Below are 23,394 nucleotides of genomic sequence, written 5' to 3' on the forward strand. Positions count from 1 at the left end.
AAATATGCTATGGGCTGTATCATTATGTGGATGAATTACATGCATTGAATTATTTGTAAAGTAGAAACAACACGAATATCAAGAAAATGGAGAAATCCAAGCTAACAACTTAGTCCCAGTAACTGCTGTGGAAGTTGCGATGAAACCTCCACAAAATAATACTACTAATAATAATAAATAATATTATTGAGAAGGATAATGCTGTCAAGGGGACGATGACAAATCCTAATCGCCATCATTGATACCGCTGAAGCCTAGGATGGGTACTAACAGGGCCAAGAGAGACAAGGTCTACCCAGTTGGAAGGAGTCGCCTCACACCTGGGGTGACTACGTAAGGGATGACGTATCTTAGAGGTGCCTGCTCATTACAGCAGTTCACCTGCTGACGCAATAAGGAGGTAGACAAAGCTCCGCCTACATTTAGGATTTTGGGGGAAGTGAGCAGACCTTCTCTTTCTCTTGGCCTTGGGGACTAATATCAATTAGTGAATATGTCATCGGCAAGTGGACAGAGCCACCGTGAAGAGACGTTTTCCCCATATGTAAACTTCTCTTCACTGTGGGTGAAGCCTCATGACGTCATAGGTTAACGTCACTATTGTGTTTAAAAGTCTTACCTGCGATTTTGATGGCTCTCGCATAGGAAACACACTTTTACTCTGATAAGTACCAGAACTACTGAACTTAGGTACTAAATAATACTATTAAAATTAGGTAGGGTTATAAAATATACACTTGCCAACTTTCACCTTTATCCGATGCTTTGATAAAATGGTGTTGCCGAAAAACCGAATTTCATCAGCTCTAAATCCCTTGGTAGTGTTCACAAAAGACTTTTTCTCTTAGGACCATATCATATTTTGCGATTTAAAGATGCTTTGGCCTAAATTTGATTGTCATTAATAAACAAGAACACACGTTGCATGTAACAGGGGGAATATTAGGTTTAACAATTAATTCGGCTGAAATGGTAAACTGCAATACGACTCCCTTGGTGCTACCTTTAAATGAAGTGTTATGTTTATAGTTATAGGCAGCCGTTATTGGTTAATAAATCGATCATAACTAACATAACGACTTATTCCAGAATTAGCTGTTATTTATCCTAAATTCACTGCCATTTCGATTTCACTTCTGTAGCGGGCTGGCCCAAGTTCAGCTAATGTTTAATTGTCTTACATTGAACAGCACATGGAAATTCATATGTTCCTTATTTGTTTTTGCATGTTCCATTTACTTATAAAATATGATACCCAAGTCGCTAAATGCATTTACATATGTGATGAAAGATCTCTTCTAGGCAAGATTCAAAGACAGATTTTCTTTTGAATGTCTTAAGTATTTTCTTCTATATATTTGTTAGCAATTAGGATTACATTGAGAGTTAATATATCAAATGTCTGAAGAAATTTATCATTTGAGTGTAAAGTCTTTCAAAAACTGAAAAAGCAAATTTGCAAGATATAAATTCAGAGAAAACCTTTGTGTTATTCGGAAAATTATAAATAGTTTGGAATTCTCACAAAAAACGAAGTGAAATTACACATATTTTTTTTTTAAATAGTAACGTGATTTAATTATTTTTTATTTGTTCACGCTCCTATAAAAATCGAGCGAAGCTCTAGCAGGCAGCTTATTGGAGACATTCAAAACTCAGAAGTGGGATATCTTTCAAAGAGAGAACCTGGATCGTTCGGGGAAAATCAGCCAACTCAGATAATATATTATCCAACGCTGTCTGAAGGGAAAAAGGAAATTAAATAAAATGGATCTCTGTTAGTGTGCTTAGCTGTCCGTTTATTTTTCTCATAATATATCTCCAGTTCCTTTCCTTCTAGTAATTAGATATGCATTTTAAAGTATCTAATTCCTTTCCTTCAAGTAATTAAAAATACATTTCAAAGTACCTCAGCCCTATCCTTTTCGTAATTAGAAACGTTCTTTAGTCATTAGAAATACAATTCAGAATATCTAATGCACTCTTTTTAATAATTAGAAATACTTTTCTAAGAACCAAATTCCTTTCCTCTTAGTGATTAGAATTACACGCCAAAGTAGCTCATTCATACAATAATTCTCGAATCTTTGCTGAGATTTGCAATGCCTGGCAATTCCTGCAATTCCAATTCTCCACTGTAACTGTATTCTTAACGCGTTATTTACAGAGTTGAAGCCCCACTAAAGCGTGTTGGAATAACAGCAGGGTCTAATTTATTTTACGCGGCATAAACTCAGATGTTAGTTATCTAAAACACAGAAAATGTTGACCTAATGAGAATTATGTAAAATTAGGGTAAAAATTGCGTACCTACCTTGCTAAGCCAGTCCATGGCTCGTTTTTCTATACGAAGCTAATGCAAGGTTAGCACTAAAGTGAGTCTGAATGAGTTGGTGATCAAGGTACTTTGTTTATATATTTATCTATTCGTGTTTTTTTATATCAGATTACACTCGATTACATCACTTTTGCTTTATATTATTATCGTCCAATTATTTGTTGTTACGAAATTCATATAAAACAGGTTATCAAGATTTACTGGATCATCTGGGCCAATATCGGGCCATGAGCTAGGCCATAACGGGCGCTCGGCGCTCAAACCCTGATAGTGTATTTAAAGCCGACGCAGGTGGATATATATTTCAACTTACTACTTCCTGGAGGCCGTTTATCAAATTGAATGTGTTCCTGTCTGATAACTGTTTGCTAAATGTGTTTCCCGTGAGCGCTCTCTGTTTGAGAGAACTTATTTCACCGATATGAAAGACAAAAAAAAATAGAAGAGAGATTAGGAATCATAATTCTCAAAATAGCAGCCACAGGTTAAAGAAAACTACATTTTCCTTGATTCCTATATGACATCAATTAAGTAGCGTCTAGAGCAGGCAAGCAGACCTATTAGAAGTAGTAGATTATAATTTTTTTTTTTTATTATTCTTCATTGAGTTTTGTTTTGTGAATGAATGGGATTGTTCTCCTTGAGGCACTGAAAGCATTCTGAAATAATTTTTATTTTTTCCCTATCCTCACGTCAGGAAAATGTCAACATTCAGCTGGTAATATTAATTGCCTTCTATATACGCCAGATGGTGTTGAGGCTGTTAGTCCTTTAGGGAAATTCCTTTTTATTTTACTTCTTTTAACTATACCTGATTCAATAACACTTCGATTTTCTTTATGAACTCCCACTTCACATGTAAGCTACTTAATTAACTTCATTATCGAAAATTCAGAAGTGAACGATCACTTATGAATCAGAAGAGAGAGAGAGAGAGAGAGAGAGAGAGAGAGAGAGAGAGAGAGAGAGAGAGAGAGAGAGAGAGAGATTCACCGTTTCTTTTTAAATACATTATCATCACCGAACTCTTCTTTTCATGTGTTGTATCGTCCTCCACATTTGGGTTTCTGTGGTTCTTTTCAGTAGATAATTTTGATCTAGGAAAAGCGATTACAGATGAAGCGCAGTATTTTCTTTTTTAAGCTGGGGATGGGAGACATGGATACTTCAGTTTTTATAATTCATCGAACTGTGACGATAGATGGACGAAAAACATTCGTCGCATAGTAATGAAGACCTCAGCAAACAGAATCTGAACAGACAGACGGACAGACAGACTACGACAGAAGATAGAACAAATCATCATCGATGAAGAAGACAGCATAAGAGTTCCAAGCAAAAAAAAAAAAAAAAAAATAATAATAATAATAATAATAATGATAATAATAATAATAATAATAATAATAATAATATAATAATAATAATAATAATAATAATAATAATGCAAATCCTCTTCACAATCCCGTGAATATGTTTATAAAATACAAAATCCACATTTATGTAAAGTACTGTATTTACAAATAAAATAAATTCCAGGAGCTTTTCTAGCTGAAGAAGGGAGCTGAGCAGGCTCTCGAAAGCTCCTGGAATTTATTTTATTTGTAAATACAGTACTTTACATAAATGTGGATTTTGTATTTTAATAATAATAATAATAATAATAATAATAATAATAATAATAATAATAATAATAATAATAATAAATATAGTTTAAAAAGAAAAACGCGAATATGACATTAAGAAAACCCTGGACCTCGTTGAGACCTGATGATCTCATCTCTGTTAATGTTTCAACAACAACAGGAGATTATCTCTCGGGTTCATTTCATAGGAGTTATTAAAACTGTGAAAAGATGGGTAAAAGAAAGGAAAGGACTTTGGTTGCAATTTCATGAAAAGCTTTAATGAGGCCAGACGGCATAGTGCCAAACTCATTTTCCCGAATGACAGCATTAGCATTTTTCTCTTGTTGCCAAAAGAATCACAGCTTCCACGAGATTCTCGAATTGCATCCCTCTTCTATCAAAACTGAGTTGGTACCAAAGAGAGATTTCGATTAATATATAATTTTCTAACACACACACACACACCATATATATATATATATATATATATATATATATATATATATATATATATATATATTTATATATATATATATATATATATATATATATATATATATATATATATATATATATATATATATATATATATATATATATATATACGGAATGGACATGCTGTTATGGATATTTCTAAAGCTAATTTCTTCCAGGTAGGTAAATTGCGCACATATATGCTATACTCATTGTTACAGAAGTCATCACTGAAATTTGTATGAGTACGCAATAAAGAAATAATAATAATAATAATAATAATAATAATAATAATAATAATAATAATAATAATAATAATAATAATAATAATAATGTCATCATCATCATCATCATAATGATAATATAAGAAGGAAATTGACCCTCTCTTGAACATATTCCTAACTGACCTTAAGAGAGAGAAAAAAAAATTGATATCATCAGTGACTGAACAATACATAAGCATAATCCTAAAGAAAGAAAAAAGAAAAATGCCAGCATTTTATTTATAATAATGAGAGAGAGGGAGAGAGAGAGTTTTACTGAATACCCTGTCCTATAGCCGGATCAACTGACCTGCAGTTAAATTTGATTCCCTGAATGGCTTTAATAAAGAGCACTTCACCACAGGTTCCTATTTGGATATTCGCTTGAAATTCATACCTACGTTATCGAGATCCCTGAGAGAGTGACGTCATACGTTTATTGCCTCTTAACTTACGGGTCAGTGAGAGGATTATTTATCATTTTTGATTGCCCGTAACGGTAAGGGCTCCCAGAGACACGGTCTTTGAAATATTTCACAAAAAGAACATTTTATATAACTGTTGTGTGAAAATAAGGAATTTTTGCCAGTTGTTTTTCATCCTTTGATTCATTCACTAAACACTTTCAGTTGCATCATTATCTCCTCCTCCTTATATGTATAAGCATTAGCAACTTTGTGTGTGGTCAAACGCTTCAGTCCGGTGGCCGATTGTTTTAGAACTCAGACGAACACACCTGTTATGACATATTTTTACAGGAAACTTCTTGGATATTAGGTTATGTGATTAAAGATCATATTCAAAAGATAAACAGCTGGGTTGGTAAGAATTCCACGAGGTGTCCGTGGTATGTAGTTTGTATGTATTATCTCTGAAAATTTTGAATAGCAGAGATTATTTCTTCCCACTCCGTAACACGGACGGAAGCTTATCTGAGAAAAACTATAAGCACCTGCAAAAAATCATCATAAAAATCTTGTAAATTCAACATCTTTCTGTAGTGTACTGACATTAAGACGTCGGGGAAATATAAGTGATAATATTCGCAGCCCGTTTATATAAATGGCTCGAGAAGAGTTGCGTTTTCCTATCAGTCTCATTTTCTTTTATAGCGCAATACAATTTTGTCCATCTGGTGCAGTGACCATTTAGGTAATGGGTAAAGCTTCCTCTGGATAGCTGCGTCTTCCGACATGAGATTCATTTATATTAAACTGTTTCCAGACACTTAGACTGAAATACTGCTTTATTTGATACGAGTATCCCCAAATTTTTCCATCGTGATACCTCATCCATATATATATATATATATATATATATATATATATATATATATATATATATATATATATATATATATATAATTTTTTTTTACTGAGTACTCTTTCTTTCTTGTGTAATACTCTAGCGTAATATATATAATTCATAATTTGGTTTGTTTATATATATATATATATATATATATATATATATATATATATATATATATATATATATATATATATATAAATCTTTTCTTTTAAGGATTTCAGGAAATGTCTTTCGATAGTGATCAATTTTTAGAATGGATTTTATTATTATTCTTGTTTATATGAATATTATTAGCAACCCTGGAAAATAAGTTAAGTATACCTTAGTTTAACCAGACCACTGAGCTGATTAACAGCTCTCCCAGGACTGGCCCGAAGGATTAGATTTATTTTACGTGGCTAAGAACCAGTTGGTTACCTAGCAACGGGACCTACAGCTTATTGTGAAATCCGAATCACATTATGACGAGAAATTAATTTCTATCACCAGAAATAAATTCCTCTAATTCTTCATTGGCCGGTCGGAGAATCGAATGCGGGACCAGCAGAGTGCTAGCTGAGAACGATACCAACCCGTCCAGTGATGGACCAGCAATCCTGGAAAATCTGTAAACTTTCCAATATCATAAGGGGACCTGACAAGCATTCATGGAATCAAAAAGACACAAAAAAAAAAAAAAAACGTAGAAAAAAAAGTTAGCACTAAAATTGCACATTCATTTTACATATTTGAAGATTTTGTTATAACTGCAATGCCCTCTTAACTTCTCTATTTCTGCACACTTTTTTGATACACTTGTCACAACAAAGCCATCTGGTTCTCAGCTTTAACGGGCTCGGGTTCGTATCCTGCCAGGGGCCTCATAACTTCTGCATTTACTTCTTCAGTTGGATCTAGGCTCGATAGTGGAAAACGTATCCAAAAAGTGTTATTGCAGTTGCATACATTTATGAGGTAATTTAAATGCATTTTAGTGTGCTTCAGCAACTTTAAGTGATTAAGCTTATGACGATATTGATAAAAAAGTGAAAACACAGAGAGAGAGAGAGAGAGAGAGAGAGAGAGAGAGAGAGAGAGAGAGAGAGAGAGAGAGAGAGAGAGAGAGGCCGGGTTTCAAGGGTTAAAACAAAAATCGTAAGGCATGTGTCTCCCTGAGGCATCAGCTCCTTCCTAGCTACTCGACCTTTGGGAAAACATATTTTCATTTTCGCATTTTACTGTTATTTCAGACATACTATTTTTGTTCTTTTTATCGTCAACTTCTCCCTTGAAGGACTCGCGTTATCACTGACCACTCTTGAATAACAGGTTGACTTAATCTTTCTTTTTTGTGTATACTACCACTTCTCAGAATGTAAAGAACATTGCATTATTATTATTATTATTATTATTATTATTATTATTATTATTATTATTATTATTATTATTATTATTATTATATGGAGTCTTCTCTTAGTAAGAAATAATTATACGGAAACTTTAATAATAATAATAATAATAATAATAATAATAATAATAATAATAATAATAATAATAATGGAGAAGCAAATCCCTAGTTATGGATATGTACATATATTTAAAGATAAATCAGTACAGATAGCTTCCGGGAACTTGTTCGGTCCCCCTTTTCAATCTGGCGCGTTGACGTAGCACCCCAATCAAGTAAGCATAAAAGGACTCAAAACAAGCGAAGTTGTTTATAAACTATGGAACCGGTCGTCAAACATAGATCAGGCAATGCTGTCTTTTTCTGATGAAAGCTCCGCCAGTCGTCTGGAACGTCTAACTGGTCCTTGCCCGATGCGGTCGTTTTGCTGGCCATCAGCAGCATAGGAGGCGCCTGGAACATCGGTTACTGGAAGTAACCGAGTTACCTGAACGGGAGAAAGAGAGGCAACCGCAGCACCTGATGTGGCTACCGAGATAACACTATCATATGGTCTTTATTCTTAAAGCCTTTAATATACTTCCTGGAAACAGGATTGTTGGTGAATTTATCTTCCTGTGTAAAAGATTTATCGCCTTCCATAGATAAACCACTATCTATCGTCGCACCCTCCACTAGTCTTCTTATGCCAACATCTTGTTCGGATGATTTAAGTCTTAACTTGAAAACTTTCGTAGAAGTGTCATGAACCATGAAGCTTGCATGGGTAGATTGTCATTGATGGCCAGAGTATGAAATAAATGTTTTGAAAAATACTTCACATATTCTCAGCTACCAAATCTCGTGCCTGGTCTTATGATAGTGCATTTCTCGGTTAGGCTTAGCTGGGAGGTTTTGATCACCAGTGAGGAAAACAGTTTTCCACACTGTTCCGATTGGTCAACTGTGGAAGGACCTTCAGATGTCAATAATTGAGGGGGTATTGTTTTAATGTGAAATATTTCAGTATATTAGCATTAAATGCATTAAAATATCTGAAATAGATACTGATAAATAACAAAACAAAAACTTTTCAAAAGCAATTCATAAATCACGATACCCACCATTCTTTAAGAATTTGTCAATGTACACAGATTCTGATCAATTAGGTAAATTGAAGATCTTGTTTAATATCAGAAAACGGTAAGTGAATGATAATTGCCGGTTGAATTAAACATAACTGAGGGGTATTTCAATATTTCTCATGTCACGAAGAGATGAACTTAGAACCTGTGCTGAGGTAAATGTTAAAAATGGCTCAGTTCTGTACTCTAGTTTGACACACCACAAAGAGTGATTTTCGTCACTCCAAAGTTCTATAACTCAAGGAATTATATGGTCCACTTTCTTTTTAACCCGAGACTTGTCCATCTATAATTATCATTTGTATAGAGCTTTTTTCCTAATAAGTAATTAATGTAGATCCATTTTTGTTCTGTTTCTTTGTTTGCAGACAAGGAGTTACTTCAAGGACTACGGTCGTTTCGAGTCAAATCGTTTCAATACATCCATCAAGACGATTCGTACAACCCACCGTCTTTCGAATTCTCCAAGTCATTAGTTACTGAATAAAACAAGGTAGCATACCTGATTATCAAATATCTCAAAATGTTTGGACATATATTAGCACACTTTCTCCTAGGTCTGTTGGGGCTCTCCATCATATTTGAGGTACACATTGGTTTTCGATCAGTTCTCTTTTCTGAGCGTGGAAGGGACTTTCCCTTTTTCATTCACAGTGTAAAAGCTCTCTTCTACTCCTCTATGAGTAATACATATTTGCTGAAGAAGAGGAAAAATACTGTAATATAATACTTCTCTAATCTGGCAATTTAGCAATGATCAAGGGAAGCTACACTGCCTCCATTTACAGTGGAAGTGAGGGAATAAAAGCTTGTTAAAAAAATATCGTCACTGTTGTAGTATGAGAGAGAGAGTAAAAGTAAGTACAGCTTAGTTTTACCAGACCACTGAGCTGATTAACAGCTCTCCTAGGGCTGGCCTGAAGGATTAGACTTATTTTACGTGGCTAAGAACCAATTGGTTACTTAGCAACGTGACCTACAGCTTATTGTGGAATCCGAACCACATTATAGCGAGAAATGAATTTCTATCACCAGAAAGATTCTCTAACTCTTCATCAGCCGGAGGGAATTGAAGCCCATCGAGTGACAGTCCGCAGCTCTACCGACTATTCCAAGAAGAGCTTATGAGAGAGAGAGAGAGAGAGAGAGAGAGAGAGAGCAGCTTTAGTCTGAACAGCCGCCAGAGATTATTATCATATACGGCAATGTTAGTTACTGTTTTGGTACATGATATCCTCCTCCTCGAGGGCCATCATTTGCATTTCTTGATCGAAATACATGGATAGTCAAGTTTTAACTATAACTTTATAGTACTACAATATATTTCCTTAAAGCTTAGGGTTTTAGACCTATAAGGAAAAGAAAGATGGAATTTGAACACAATACCACATATTAGAGATAGATGACCTCAGATCGAAGTGGAATTAAGAAACTAAACTTCGTTCTGTGATTTCAAGATCGAAAGATGGAAAGAATCAGCTTTCCAAGCAGTGAGACCTATCGTAGCCTTGCAAAGCATGTCACTGATATTTTACAGTAGGCCTAATAACGGGGTGTCTACAATATAAATACATCACGTACAAATACCATTACACTCACCAAGAGCCACAACAAAGAACGTAAAATTTCATAGGTAGATGTAAAAGTACCAATTAGAACAATGAGGCAGATGTGAAAACACCAATGATAACAGATGCAAGTGGTACTAGATTCTATCACGCCAAAATGCAGGAAATTCATTGCTGTTTAAAAAAAAAACTGTCATTAACGCTTTTCAAGAAATATATTCACTTAGACTTGAAACTTACCTGAACAAACCTTTGGTTCAGTTTAACGAAGAGGATAACTTGACACTCGTCGAAAACGGTGTGCACTGTCAGTCTCGCATCCGCTCTCTACTGCAGACTCGCAAGTTTGGTGATCATTCATGACACCAGCTCGAGAGTAAAATGACTTCCGTAGACAAGAAATTGTTAAGAAAAGGGCTTGTTAATTACATTAGATTACCAAAATACTGTAGTAATTGGAAATACAATAATGGAAAATTGATTCTCATCAAGATAAAAAAAATGGTTACTTAAGGTAACGGACGAACTCACACATTAAGAAAACTGCGTCTCTTCTAATGTTGTGAGGAGTCCATATCTGAGCATCAGGAAACCTGAATTTTGGTGGCTAATTTGAATGGCCCACTGTAACTTTAAAATTTCACTATTTCAAAAAACAAACCCGAAAGGCAACCCTCCACAGTACAAGCTTTCAGAAAAACTAGGTGTCACGGCAATGCCCCACAGATATGGTAGGACCCTCACCCATCCACCCACCCGCCCACCATATCCCCTGAACGCCAAAACTCGTTATCTGGATCTCCGGAACGGCTTAACGGATTTCAATGAAATTTGGCGAGATTAGTGACCTCATGGGAAACCTCTAAAGCCAGAGTTTCATTCCGGTCGGTTGAATGTATCCAGAGACATAAAGGGCAAAAATCAGGGTTTTTGCGTACCGTGGCGGTTGGTGTCTCGCCAATTCCCCAAAAGGAATCCTCTATGACGATATCAGAGAGGTGAAGGGAAAGAATAATAATGAAAATGCGAGTATTTATGTTCAGTCGCAAAATCAACTTCATAGAGAATTAACGGAAAAAAACAATCGATATATAGAATGTGTATGAAGTTGACTCCGTATTTCCAAGGTCATTGACGTGCAGGTCGGGGGGAGGTGGGAAAAGCTGAGGAACAATTATGACAAAAGAGGAAGAGTGAGGGGAAAGAGGAGGAGTAGGAGGCGAAGGGGAGGAAAAAGATTTGCAACGATTACTAAAAAAAAAAAGCTTTAAAAACAAAAATATTCTGTCGTAGGAAGCAAACACGGCTTGTTGGATGAGAAAAAGAAAGACAACGATAACGATGAATAAAGGAGTAAGAGGAAGGGTAAACATAAGAGAAAACAACGGACGAGAAGAAAATAGTGTTCAAAGGGGTCAGCAAGATTCAAACAAATAAGGCAACGACCAACCCCAGGGAGTCAATGGAAGTGTTTGCACCCAGAGACTTCATTGCGTGTTGGGCCTAGATTGGAAAACGATAAAAAAAAACTCTGGCCTTTGTTCTGCTGAATCTGAGCAACGCGAAAGTCATTTTCCAGACAAAACAAGTCTCAGGGATGGAAATGGGTGGGGAGATTCTCGCGTGGGAAATGTAGAGATTTTATGACAGGCAATTCTGCCAGTTAAACAGCTGGCATGCTTCAAGGAATACTGCAGCGTGCCTTGGCATAACCAAGAACAATAATATTTAGACTTCAGTTGGACGTCCTTGCAAATAGAGTATTTATTAACATCTTTAAATCTCTTGCACACGCAATGGCATGTTTGTGTATTCTGGCTCTCAATATTTTCATTATTTTGAAGTAATATATATAGCTGTAACTCTGCAGTCTTCTTTGAGCCAAGTCACAGTGGTCCCGAACCAGCGACGGATTACATCAGGACTTCACAGTGACACACTAACCAGGCCACAGTGTGTCACAGTCCTGATTCCTCGTCCGTCGCTGGTCTGACCACGGGACGGTGGACTTATTATCAATTAAAAATTCCCCTTCGGAAGTAATATAACATATATGAAAATATATTACTATATATATGATATTATACGTTTGTATATATTATATATATATATGTGATATAGTCATATATATATATATATATATATATATATATATATATATATATATATATATATATATATATATATATATATATATATATATATATATATATATATATATATATATATATATATATATATATATATATATATATATATATATATATATATATATATATATATATATATATATATATATATATATATATATATATATATATATATATATATATATATATATATATATATATATATATATATATATATATTGTAATGTACAATTGCAGTCTGCAAGAACACGTGAAGCTTCACTCACTTTTCAAATTTAACTAGATCAAGTAAACATGTAAAAAGTACAGATGGTGAGTCAAACCTACACCCACCCAGAACTGAGAAGCAGGGATGTTCAAAACAACCACTACTTTAGTATTTGGTAAAATTCTCGGTGCCTTCATGGCAAAACTCCACCCATCTTCTCTAAGCCTTAAATCTCACCTTTGTCAAAACTTGATTTTCCCCTGGGCTTTCAACTTCTCCTTGTTCCAGTGCTGCTCCTGTGTTGCTGCCAAAACATGGAAGCTAGCAAGTGACGGACAAACAGCATATGCAAAACAAAAACTTGGAGGCTGGACCAGAGACTATATATAAGGCCCTTGACCAGAGGAGAGAGAGTTCATCGCCAGCCAGCATCAGAGTAGCATCCTTACCGGGTCGGTCTCCAACCGCCCTTCCCCCTCTCTGCCTATTACTCTTTGTCGTGCAGTAGTCCCACCAAGTCCCTTGCCTTGTTGCAAAAGTCTGGCCTACATTATCAAGACAGTGCATCCTACGGGAAAGGTATGGTGTGGATTTTGGAGTTGTTATGACGCCCAGTCTTCCACTGTAATTTTCATTCTTTCTGATATTCCTGCCCCTTGGAATTCTGAGAAAATAATTGAAGTGTTAACACTTTCATTACAAGTAATGAAAGCATTTCGAAACCTTTGCTACTGCATATTGCATATTGCTCCCTCTCAGCCTTCAGCATTTCCTAAGTGACTGAAAGTGTTTCTTAGCATCAAAAGTGACAGTAAGTTTGTCTTGCAGAATAAGCATTGATGCTGTGTACCCATCTGTTCATCCATGGTGCTAATTCCTGAATTCTTGATGAGGAATAACCCTTCAAGATTCATTCTTGCAGACTTATATGCCTACATGGCAGAATTCTGTATATTTGCTTAGTTTTATGGTTTCCCGACAGTAATTTCTACTCTAGAGATAATTAATTCCATAGTTAAGACTCTTACCATAGATTATACTATCGTTGAGATTGGCATTTCGTTTTGTGAGTAATGTAATATCAGTGCCAAGGAGTTAGTGAGGAGCTCCTTTGCAATATCCTTTTGATCCGTATAATAAAACCTAATTTGTGAAGTCTTGCATTTCTTTTGGAAACCATTTTAATTTACTGTTAACTTACCTCTTTTCATGAGTTTAACTGAGCAGTCAGGTGAATTTTAGATTGTGGTTAAGGCCAGATAAATCAACCCGAGATTAGGCTTGTGAAATTATATATATACATATATATTACTAAAAGGACCTCAGTCAAACTGGATGGTATCTAATGGAGTTTTTATTCAAAAAGTTACAAGCTTTCTTGGACAAACAGTCCACATTATCAAGTATCTGTACAATGAGCAGACGCGTAGTCCAGCTGTATTTATATCTGTGTGCTGGGTACTTTTAATCCTATAATCGCCTAGCTCCTCCTGTGTGACCCCCACCCCCTCGTGATCTTGGTCTTTCGCTGCTCCCTTCTTCTAGGTGTCCGTTATCCGTGCGTTCTCTTGCATTTTTTCTTCGTTTCCTTGCTACTGTTGAGTATACGATTTTTCTAGATATGCTGTCTTCAAAGCCGTTTCCGGTGTTCCCTGCCATCGTGTTGTTGGCGCAAGTTATGAAGGCGTTCTCTACAACCAGTCTAGATGTTTTGTTGGTGTTCCTGTACAGAAAACTCATATTTCCCCAGTCTATTCTGTGATCATTTTCCCAACAGTGTTTGGCAACTGCCGATGTCTGATTATAATGCCTTATGTTCTGCAGATGTTGTTTGCTTCGCTCTTTACATGATTTGCCAGTTTCGCCATAGTACCCTTCTTCACAGTCTAGACACGCTGCCATATATAACCCCCCTCTAATCTCTTACCCCTCTACCGACTTTTTGTTTCTAACTATTTTATTCCTAATGTTGTTTTTGTAGCTGCCTATCAATTTGAAATTATTTAACTTTCTGTTGATGGGTGCAATAGAGTTGTTGTCCGGGACTGTAATTATTCTCTTTCCTACCAAATGTTCCGTTTCTATCCTTTCCCTCTCCCCAAAATAGGTTTTCCTTGCTTTGATGTGTGCCCACTCCCTCCAATACTTAGGGTAGCCTAATCTCCTAAAACTTTCCCTCAGGTAATCCAGCTCTTCGTTTAAAAATTCGGGACTGCAAATCCTATAAGCCCTGATTGCCAACCCTGTCATTAATCCTATTTCTATTTCTTTCCTATGACTGGAGAACCAATTCATACATACATAGGTATTTACTAAATTTCTGAAAAATATCTCGTGCAAAAAATTCCAAGGCATTACCAGTGTTATTAGCAACGCCCTTCTCTACTTATAACCGTTTTCCACTTAATCTGTCCATCACTTCCTAGTCCTTCCTTTCTTTTCTCTACAAAACAAATATTTGTTTTCAGAACCCTGCCGTTTTTTGTTTCTTAAACATGACTGAACCATTTCCAAACACTATGTTCCTTTCTTTCACCCATCCTAATTTGTTTGGGCACTTCTGTATACTTTAATTTCAGAGGTCCTTATACCCCATATTCAACTATTTATCTTCATGGCTTCAACCTTTTTGCTTTATTTACGTTCATAATATATATATTCTTCATTTCCATGAGAGGTGAAACAACAATTCCTATTTGCATTCCATCTTGGGCTTCCATATATACTTCAGTTCTCTTCTATCACCTTTCTTCCTATCTTGCTTCACCTATTCTTCGGCTTGCTGCTTCTATCATCTTTCTGTCTTCTGCGGCAACTAAATTCTAGCTACTTACAAAATAGGAACGCGTTTGAAGATCACTAGGAGTGAAAGAGAGAGAAAAAAGAATGGGACCCTTAGCATTTCTTTTTTTGTGAAAATGCACCCACAGTAAAGATATGCACCTTTATTAGTAGGCGTTGGAACAAATAAAAAGTAGATTTTGTATATTTCCGTTTTGAAAACGTATTTTTCCCAGAAGGGAAGAAATAATAATAATAAAAAATATATATAACGAAATAAAGTCTTCTAAAGTCTTCGCCAAACTTTTGTCGCCTTCGTAAAAGAATGACCGATGCTCAATGTTCATGGTCAGTTTTTGAATTGTTCGGAAGTGGGGTAGCCATAACAGCATACGCGATGACTCGAGGGACTTGGCCAAATTGTGTTAGGCTTGCTCACCTCTTCAGGCGTCTCTTTGAGAGAGCAAAAAAATTTCAAAGGGAGACAAAAAAAAAAAAAAAAAAAAAGCTGGAGGTATATGAAGGAGCCAACGTTACGGATCCCATTAATGTTGCCATCATTTAGCGAGAATAACTTCATTATGATGTCTCAACCGCGCAGCCACGTTATAATTTCTGCTTATTGTCCTTTCTCCTTCGTGGAACTACTTGACGCCGAGCTAAGGAGTATTTAGAACACCTGTAGAGGGCGTCTATCAAAATACAGTTGCCACCATTTTAAAGCCAGAATTGTTGCCTGCGAAAGTGGTAGAATTCTGGGGCAATTGTATGCAATGAAATGCAATTAAGGAAATATTTATTGCAATGTTGCATGTAAAATGTCGGTACTCAGCAAGTGAACATGCATGAGTAACCGAGTTTTATGATTAAGTTAGTTAAACTGAGTTAAGTAGTTAATGGGAACAACATCTTGTTGACTTTCAATGAATAATTTGATGTATATAAAACATTCCTCATCTTTACATGTTATAGAAAACTTTTACCATCTAAAGCTTTTTTTTTAATTCATGTATATCCAAGTAAATAATGTGATAGAAAACAACAACAGTTTCAAACTTAGTTCTTCCCCTAAAGAGAGAGAAGAGAACGCTGTGATAACACCACAGATGACTGGGAAGTTAGGTCAAGTAACACTTTCGATCATCACAAAGAATGCTGGTGCCCCGTATACTGACAGGAAATATCAGGCTTGCAACATTGATTGCCTATTATCGTTTATGGCGAAAGGCGAAGATGCTTCTATATTCCTGTTTCCTTACGTGGAATAAATGAACAAAATTTACGTACGAGGATAAGGGAGCTCAGAGATCATCTCTAGAATTTCTCTACTCTAAATTTTGTAAGACTTTTAAAAAAACCTCCAAAGAATAACCATAAACATCCACAGTACGATAACTCTAGATTAAATCTTTAATAACGCGATTTCTTCTTTAGGTTAGAGTTGCTAGGCAATGACAAGAAACCTCTCGGATCAATATATAATTAGAGAGAGAGAGAGAGAGAGAGTATGGAGTATGGCGGGTCTTTATTTGCTTATCTCCCGTAAATTTGCGTTAATATTTGATTATGACCTTGCCCTTGGGCGCATTGATATCAGTTTAGAAATTCAAGGATTACTTTAGTATGATCTTCTGTAGATTACATTATTTCGTAATCATAAGAGTGGATTTCCTTCTTTCGTGCTACTTCAGGAAATGTAATTATTCACAAGAATACCTTTCCCAACCTAGAAACCACTCTTGTTAAGAAATGGATTTTGAATTCAGTTAAAAAAAATGATCATATTTTCAATTTTTTTTTAATTAGCGATTAATATCTGGGTTAGTTTAACGTAAACTGGATTTACATTAAAGCAACGAGGATGATTCGAATATGAAATAACGATTCTTTATGAGGAAGTGACTTTTAGAATAGGGTTGTTATGAAATACACAGGCTCTGATATTTAAGTGATTGCATGAATAAATAGAGGTATGCCGATGTACTAATTAAAATACCTGCTTGGAATGACACAATTTTGGTCTAGATTACTGTTACCATTATTCTTATTACAAGAGAGAGAGAGAGAGAGAGAGAGAGAGAGAGAGAGACTTTGAAAAAATGAATGTCACAGACATGAAGAGAAGGCATGAGGATAAAACTTGCCTTTGAGAGAGGACACAAAAAAACCCTAGTATCTCATTCTTTTCTTTCAAAAATGTTATAACTTTATCACTACTTCCTAAAGTATCTCTTCACACAAACACACACACACACACACACACACACACACACACACACACATATATATATATATATATATATATATATATATATATATATATATATATATATATATATATATATATATATATATATATATATATATATATATATATGTGTGTGTGAACGTGAACACTCTAATAATCCGTCGCAGCATTAGAAGAAAACTCTTAATTTTCTCCGCGCCCGAAAGCATGCGACTTTAATTTTCAACGAATCTTGTTCTGGGAAGGGAAATGAGAGAAATTACAAATCGTAAGAAGAACGCACAAAATCTCCCTTCTTTTTCATCTCCCCTTTGTTTATCTTAGTTTCCAGAGTCTTCGTTTCCCTCTTTCTTTTCTTCCTCCCTCTTAGTGAGACTTGGCAATTTGGGAACCCTCCGGTTCATTTAACAAGACCTCAATTCGTCGATGGGGTTACGTTGTCGTCACTCGAAGGTTCTTTAGAATTGCGAAAGAGGTTAATCCATCACCAAGATGTTTTTTTAACATTCTTCTTCATTGCGATCTAATGAACAACAAATTTCATAGTCATTTAAAGTAATATATGACATAACTACCAATATCTCTACAGCTTTTCATATCTTAGAAGAAAATGATAAAAAAGGAGAGAGCAATGTCTTTGGTATTTCATGAAGTTGTCAGACACAATTTGGGGTTTCTTCCGAATAAGTGTTTTAACGTGAAATTTCCATCGCAATTTGCTAACAAGCATTAATAGTAAATCATATCAAACTATTATTTATTATGGATTGTATTCAGTTCTCTCATGACATGAAAGAAATTTCTAAACAATTCTCTTTGACTGATTACCCTTATTTTTTTTTTATTCTATCAGTACGATGTATTCAGTGAGTCATTACCAGATGATAACTCGTGTACATATGCAATGCTCTCTCTCTCTCTCTCTCTCTCTCTCTCTCAAGACACTACTTTTCATGACTTCATTTGATTCTGCGTTATAGAGGCGAGAAATGACACGTGTGTGAATACAGGGGAGATAAAATCCACAGGAATCCCTCCCAGCGCATTTCATACCACGACATCTGCAAAGAGGCGATTGCAGTTTTCCTCCTTTTTTTTTTTTTTTGCAACGAACGCGGAACGCTATTTTCCACCAATTTCCCAGACCCATTAAAAGCGCGTTCAGAAGGCAGCGGCAACATTTTCTCACTTCCCTCATTATGCTGTCGGGAAAGCGTTCGCTTGTTCAGACAGCTGAGTGGAAATCTCTGTTTTAAAATCTCTTCTCCTACGTCTTTGTTCGGATCTTTCACGATTTCTTACTCAAGTTTTACTTTCCAGTTCTCTTGAATGAATCAGATATAATTATATATATTACTTTGTAACTACCATAATTTCAGGATCTTAAAAAAAAAAGGGGGGGTGTTGGTTTATGTCCTACAGTTTTATTTGGTTTGAAAATTGTCCTAGAGAAAATTTCAGAATTCTCAACTTTGAAAAATTGAGCATATAAAATAATAATAATAATAATAATAATAATAATAATAATAATTATTATTATTATTATTATTATTATTATTATTATTATTATTATTATTATTATTATTATTATTATTATTATTATTATTTCGACGCAGCTGAATGCTAGCAAGCAAATTCAAAATTCCTAGCATAAAATTAAAATTGTTTTATCAAAGAAAGCTCGTTCTTTAAAATCATTCTTTTTTTCATGCAAATGTAATTAAAAAAGACGGAAAGACTGATATGTCGTAAATAATCTTTATGGGAAGAAGCCTCCATGATTCGATCTTTAGAGAACCTAATGCTGAGCCCAACCAAACTTCAAGACACTTTTTGAAAGAAAACCTTCCAGAACGAAGTTGTTTCATTACATCCGGTATACAGATAAAAAAAAAAAAAATCATAAGTAATCACAGATTCTTCATCGCCATTCTTTCTTGTATATAATGCAGAGTCTTTCAAAACCATCAGACTATCACAAATAACAAACCGGAACAAAATTGAAAAAAAGTGAAACTGGACAAACAATTGTCGTGAAAATCTAGATTTTTTGAGTTGGATTGCCATCAGGGATTTAAAAATTCAATTTGCCGCTGTTCGGTTATGAGAACAATTCATTTGGTGAGCCGATAATGGAACGAAAGTTTGAAAATCTCTATAAAATTGGAAGGTCGAAACGAACGGTGGATTTCAAAGGGAATTAGCTAAAGTTCACCAAAGGGGAATTGATTTGACAGGTGAGGATGGCTTATTTTTTTGGAGAGGTGTTTAAAGGTCGATATTAGATTATTTCAGGATTCTCTCTCCTATTTCTATTTGAGTGTTTCATGAAAAAGAAGCTCTTTGGACGAGTCTTGTAAAATCTAAGCATTAACGTAGATGATTTATTAAACATGAATTTGTTCTGTAACTCTTTACTTGCCTCTAGTATCGGAAGACGTAGCACTAAATAACAAACATTTCTTTTTCATTTTAAAGCCAATTTATAAAATTTTCATCCATGACTGGCTTGCAATAACCCAATCTAATTTACGCAACACTTCACACATTTTCCCCTGGTTTTATCTTACCAATCATCATTTCCAAAAAACTATTCCTTTCTTATTCGTTATGTGAAGCATCCGTTTTCCCGGAACATTTTCAATCTCCACTTTTTCTGTCCTACTAAAGAAAGGACAGAAAAAGTGAGCCCTGTTTAGATCTGTTTGGAATGAGTACATAATGGAATTTATTTATCTATTTAGTGTTACACTTCTCCTTTGTCAATACGAATAAAAACAGTGTTATGATGTATTAGAACATAAATGATAAACCTGCTCTAAGAATTTATCGGACAAAATGAAATACAGAAAAAGAAAAAAATTACGCAAGCCAAAATATATCTTTGCTTGCCTGGATTTAAAGTATCCAGAGTCCCCACTTCATCTAGGGAGAAATGGAAGCAATGTCAACTGAACTTGAAGGTTCCGGAAGAAATATCTGGCTCTGTGCGCAGGAGAAACGAATGAAGAATAAGAATAAGAAGAGGAAGAAAGAGAGGAGAACAGTTAAGGGAAATTTTTAAAGGTGTGACTTCCCAAGATGACTGGCTGATGTGCCAAGTCCCTCGCTGAAACATCACGAATTAAGTTTTGTTTATGGCGATTTTTATTAGGTAAAATCAGATATTTGTTTTATGTCAGAAAACATCGCATTTATTCTGTCTGTAATATGTCTGTTTATATATATATATGTTTTATATATATATATATATATATATATATGGATATCATCATACGAATAATATATATATATATAATATATATATATATATATATATATATATATATATATATATATATATATATATATATATATAGAATATTTTCTGTGTGTGTGTATAAAACATATATATATATATATATATATATATATATATATATATATATATATATATATATATATATATATATATATATATATATATATGTGTGTGTGTGTGTGTGTGTGTGTGTGTGTGTATATATATACATATATACATACACATATATATATATATATATATATATATATATATATATATATATATATATATATATATATATATATACATGTGTGTGTGTGTGTGTGTGTGTGTAAAAATATGTATATATATGTGTGTGTGTACACATGTATGTACATGTATGTATGTATATACATATATAAATATAATACACACACACACACACACACATATATATATATATATATATATATATATATATATATATATATATATATATATATATATATATATATATATATATATATATATATGTATGTATATAGTGTCCTAGAAGGAAATACAGTGGCTAGTTATCTCAAGATCAAGAAACAAGATCTTTGGGTTTTCGCATTAAGGAACTGATAAAGAAGCATTGTCCTATACAAAAGTTTCAGAACAGGAATTTCCATCATCATTTCAATAAATTATAATCTTAAAATAAATCACAGAGGAACTGCATGCTTGGTAAAATATTCGGGCACGAAAAATTTCCCATTCTGTACAAATCTGCTTCATTCAATTCCTCTCTTGTTTTCGTCAAATGGAATTGAATAAAAGTAACAAACAAAGTCTGCTACAAATGTTTTCCTTCGACTGAATGTCGCATGAATTACTAAACAGTGTTACGCAGTTTTTTTGTTCTTTCTTTGAATCTTCAGCTGAAAACACTTATGAACAGAGTCATCAGATTAAAACCGAAGAGGCGTCACAGGGAAACGAGTCTGCATAATATAGAAAAGGTGGTAAATAAATTGATATAAATCATGATAACTAGGTGATACTGGCTTAATGAAGATAGTCAAAGAGAATATCTACTCAGATTCAAATCTGGTTGTCGTTACGGAGTGTTGATGCCTTCTGTATTCTCTTCAGCCCAGTTCTAACGGCATCTCTGCACAACGCTCGCTCCAGAAGTCTAAAGGGTTACCACAGATAATGGAAGGCTCTTAACAAAGGAAGCAATTAAGGAATGGTTGAGGTAGACAATCTGTTTCTCTTCATCCCATCTAACTGTTCTGTTTTGGCATCAGGCCGATTTGAAAATATATTTTAGATTCAAATTCTGTTACTGCTTCGAGGATCAAACGCCAGCTGTATTGGGCAAGAGATCGCAGAATGGTATTTATATCCGCGCTATTTTTTTTTGTTATTATTCTGCCCATGTTATTGATAGTTCCATCAACAACATCCTCCAGAAGGTAGAGGATCTTCACAGGGTAAATCGATACTGTGCAACAGCCGGATTTTTCCCTCCAAAGGTAAACCTTTTGTTTCTAAAGTAAAATCTATATTGGTTCAGACAGAAGGAGAACTCTGCGAGGAACCAGCGAAAACCGAGTCTTTCTTTCAAAACACGTTTGAGTCGTCAGATAATCAGAGTGGAAAATTCGTCTGCTTACCTAACACTTAAATGAGTCAGCTCCTTTGAAATCATGCTTGGTACTAAATTTTCTTATATATTCAAACAGTCAATTTAACCCTTACAGTTGAGGTAATAATAAAATTGACTTATCTATGTATTAATTGAATAATAAATTTGATGTTTTCATTTGTTGTCGCGGAAGAATATTTACAATTGGTTTATGCTGACTTAAAAAAAAACATATTATCATATAATTTATTTTAGTGGTCACTTACACGAAATGTTTTGTACTTTTACTGAAAGCTGCTGCCATTGGTGAACAGAAAGAACTTATTGCATGCTCAAACGAGGTCAGAATGTAGCAGTACCCTCTCTCTCTCTCTCTCTCTCTCTCTCTCTCTCTCTCTCTCTCTCTCTCTCTCTAATTACGACCCACTGATGTTGACTAAGAGCTGGACTCAGTGCTTAGTTAAACTACTACATATTGGATATAATGAAAATTCCCTACAATATTCTTTCCCAAGTGCGGTATGGGGATCGAACGTGTATCTACTCCCTTGCAAGACATGCTCAGTGCCACTTGTGTGAAGAAGCTAGAGAGAGAGAGAGAGAGAGAGAGAGAGAGAGAGAGAGAGAGAGAGAGAGACAGGAGAATATAGTTCTACGCGTGTTGCGCGAGCGTGATTTAGCTCTTAATACACGATGAATGGCGATCATAATCACAAATTATGATGTTCAGAAGCGCCTTCTCCAGTCTCTTCAACCCCTCAACCCGCCCCCCGCCCCCATCAAACCTCCCACACGTTCACACACACACACACACAATAACAGACTCAGACCCATAATGCCACATTATTGACCCAGTCAGATTCCATGGCCCGGAACGGAAGTGGTGTGGATTAAACTAAATACGTAATACCTGCCACCATTGATTGAAGTATATTTACATATTAAACACATATTGTGGTTCTATTATTTTTTTCATCACAGTCATTTTCAGTTTGCGTCCGGGGTCTATTTAGTTATATTTG

This window comes from Macrobrachium rosenbergii, chromosome 7 (genome assembly GCF_040412425.1).
Source record: "Macrobrachium rosenbergii isolate ZJJX-2024 chromosome 7, ASM4041242v1, whole genome shotgun sequence".
Classification (NCBI taxonomy): Eukaryota; Metazoa; Arthropoda; class Malacostraca; order Decapoda; family Palaemonidae; genus Macrobrachium; species Macrobrachium rosenbergii.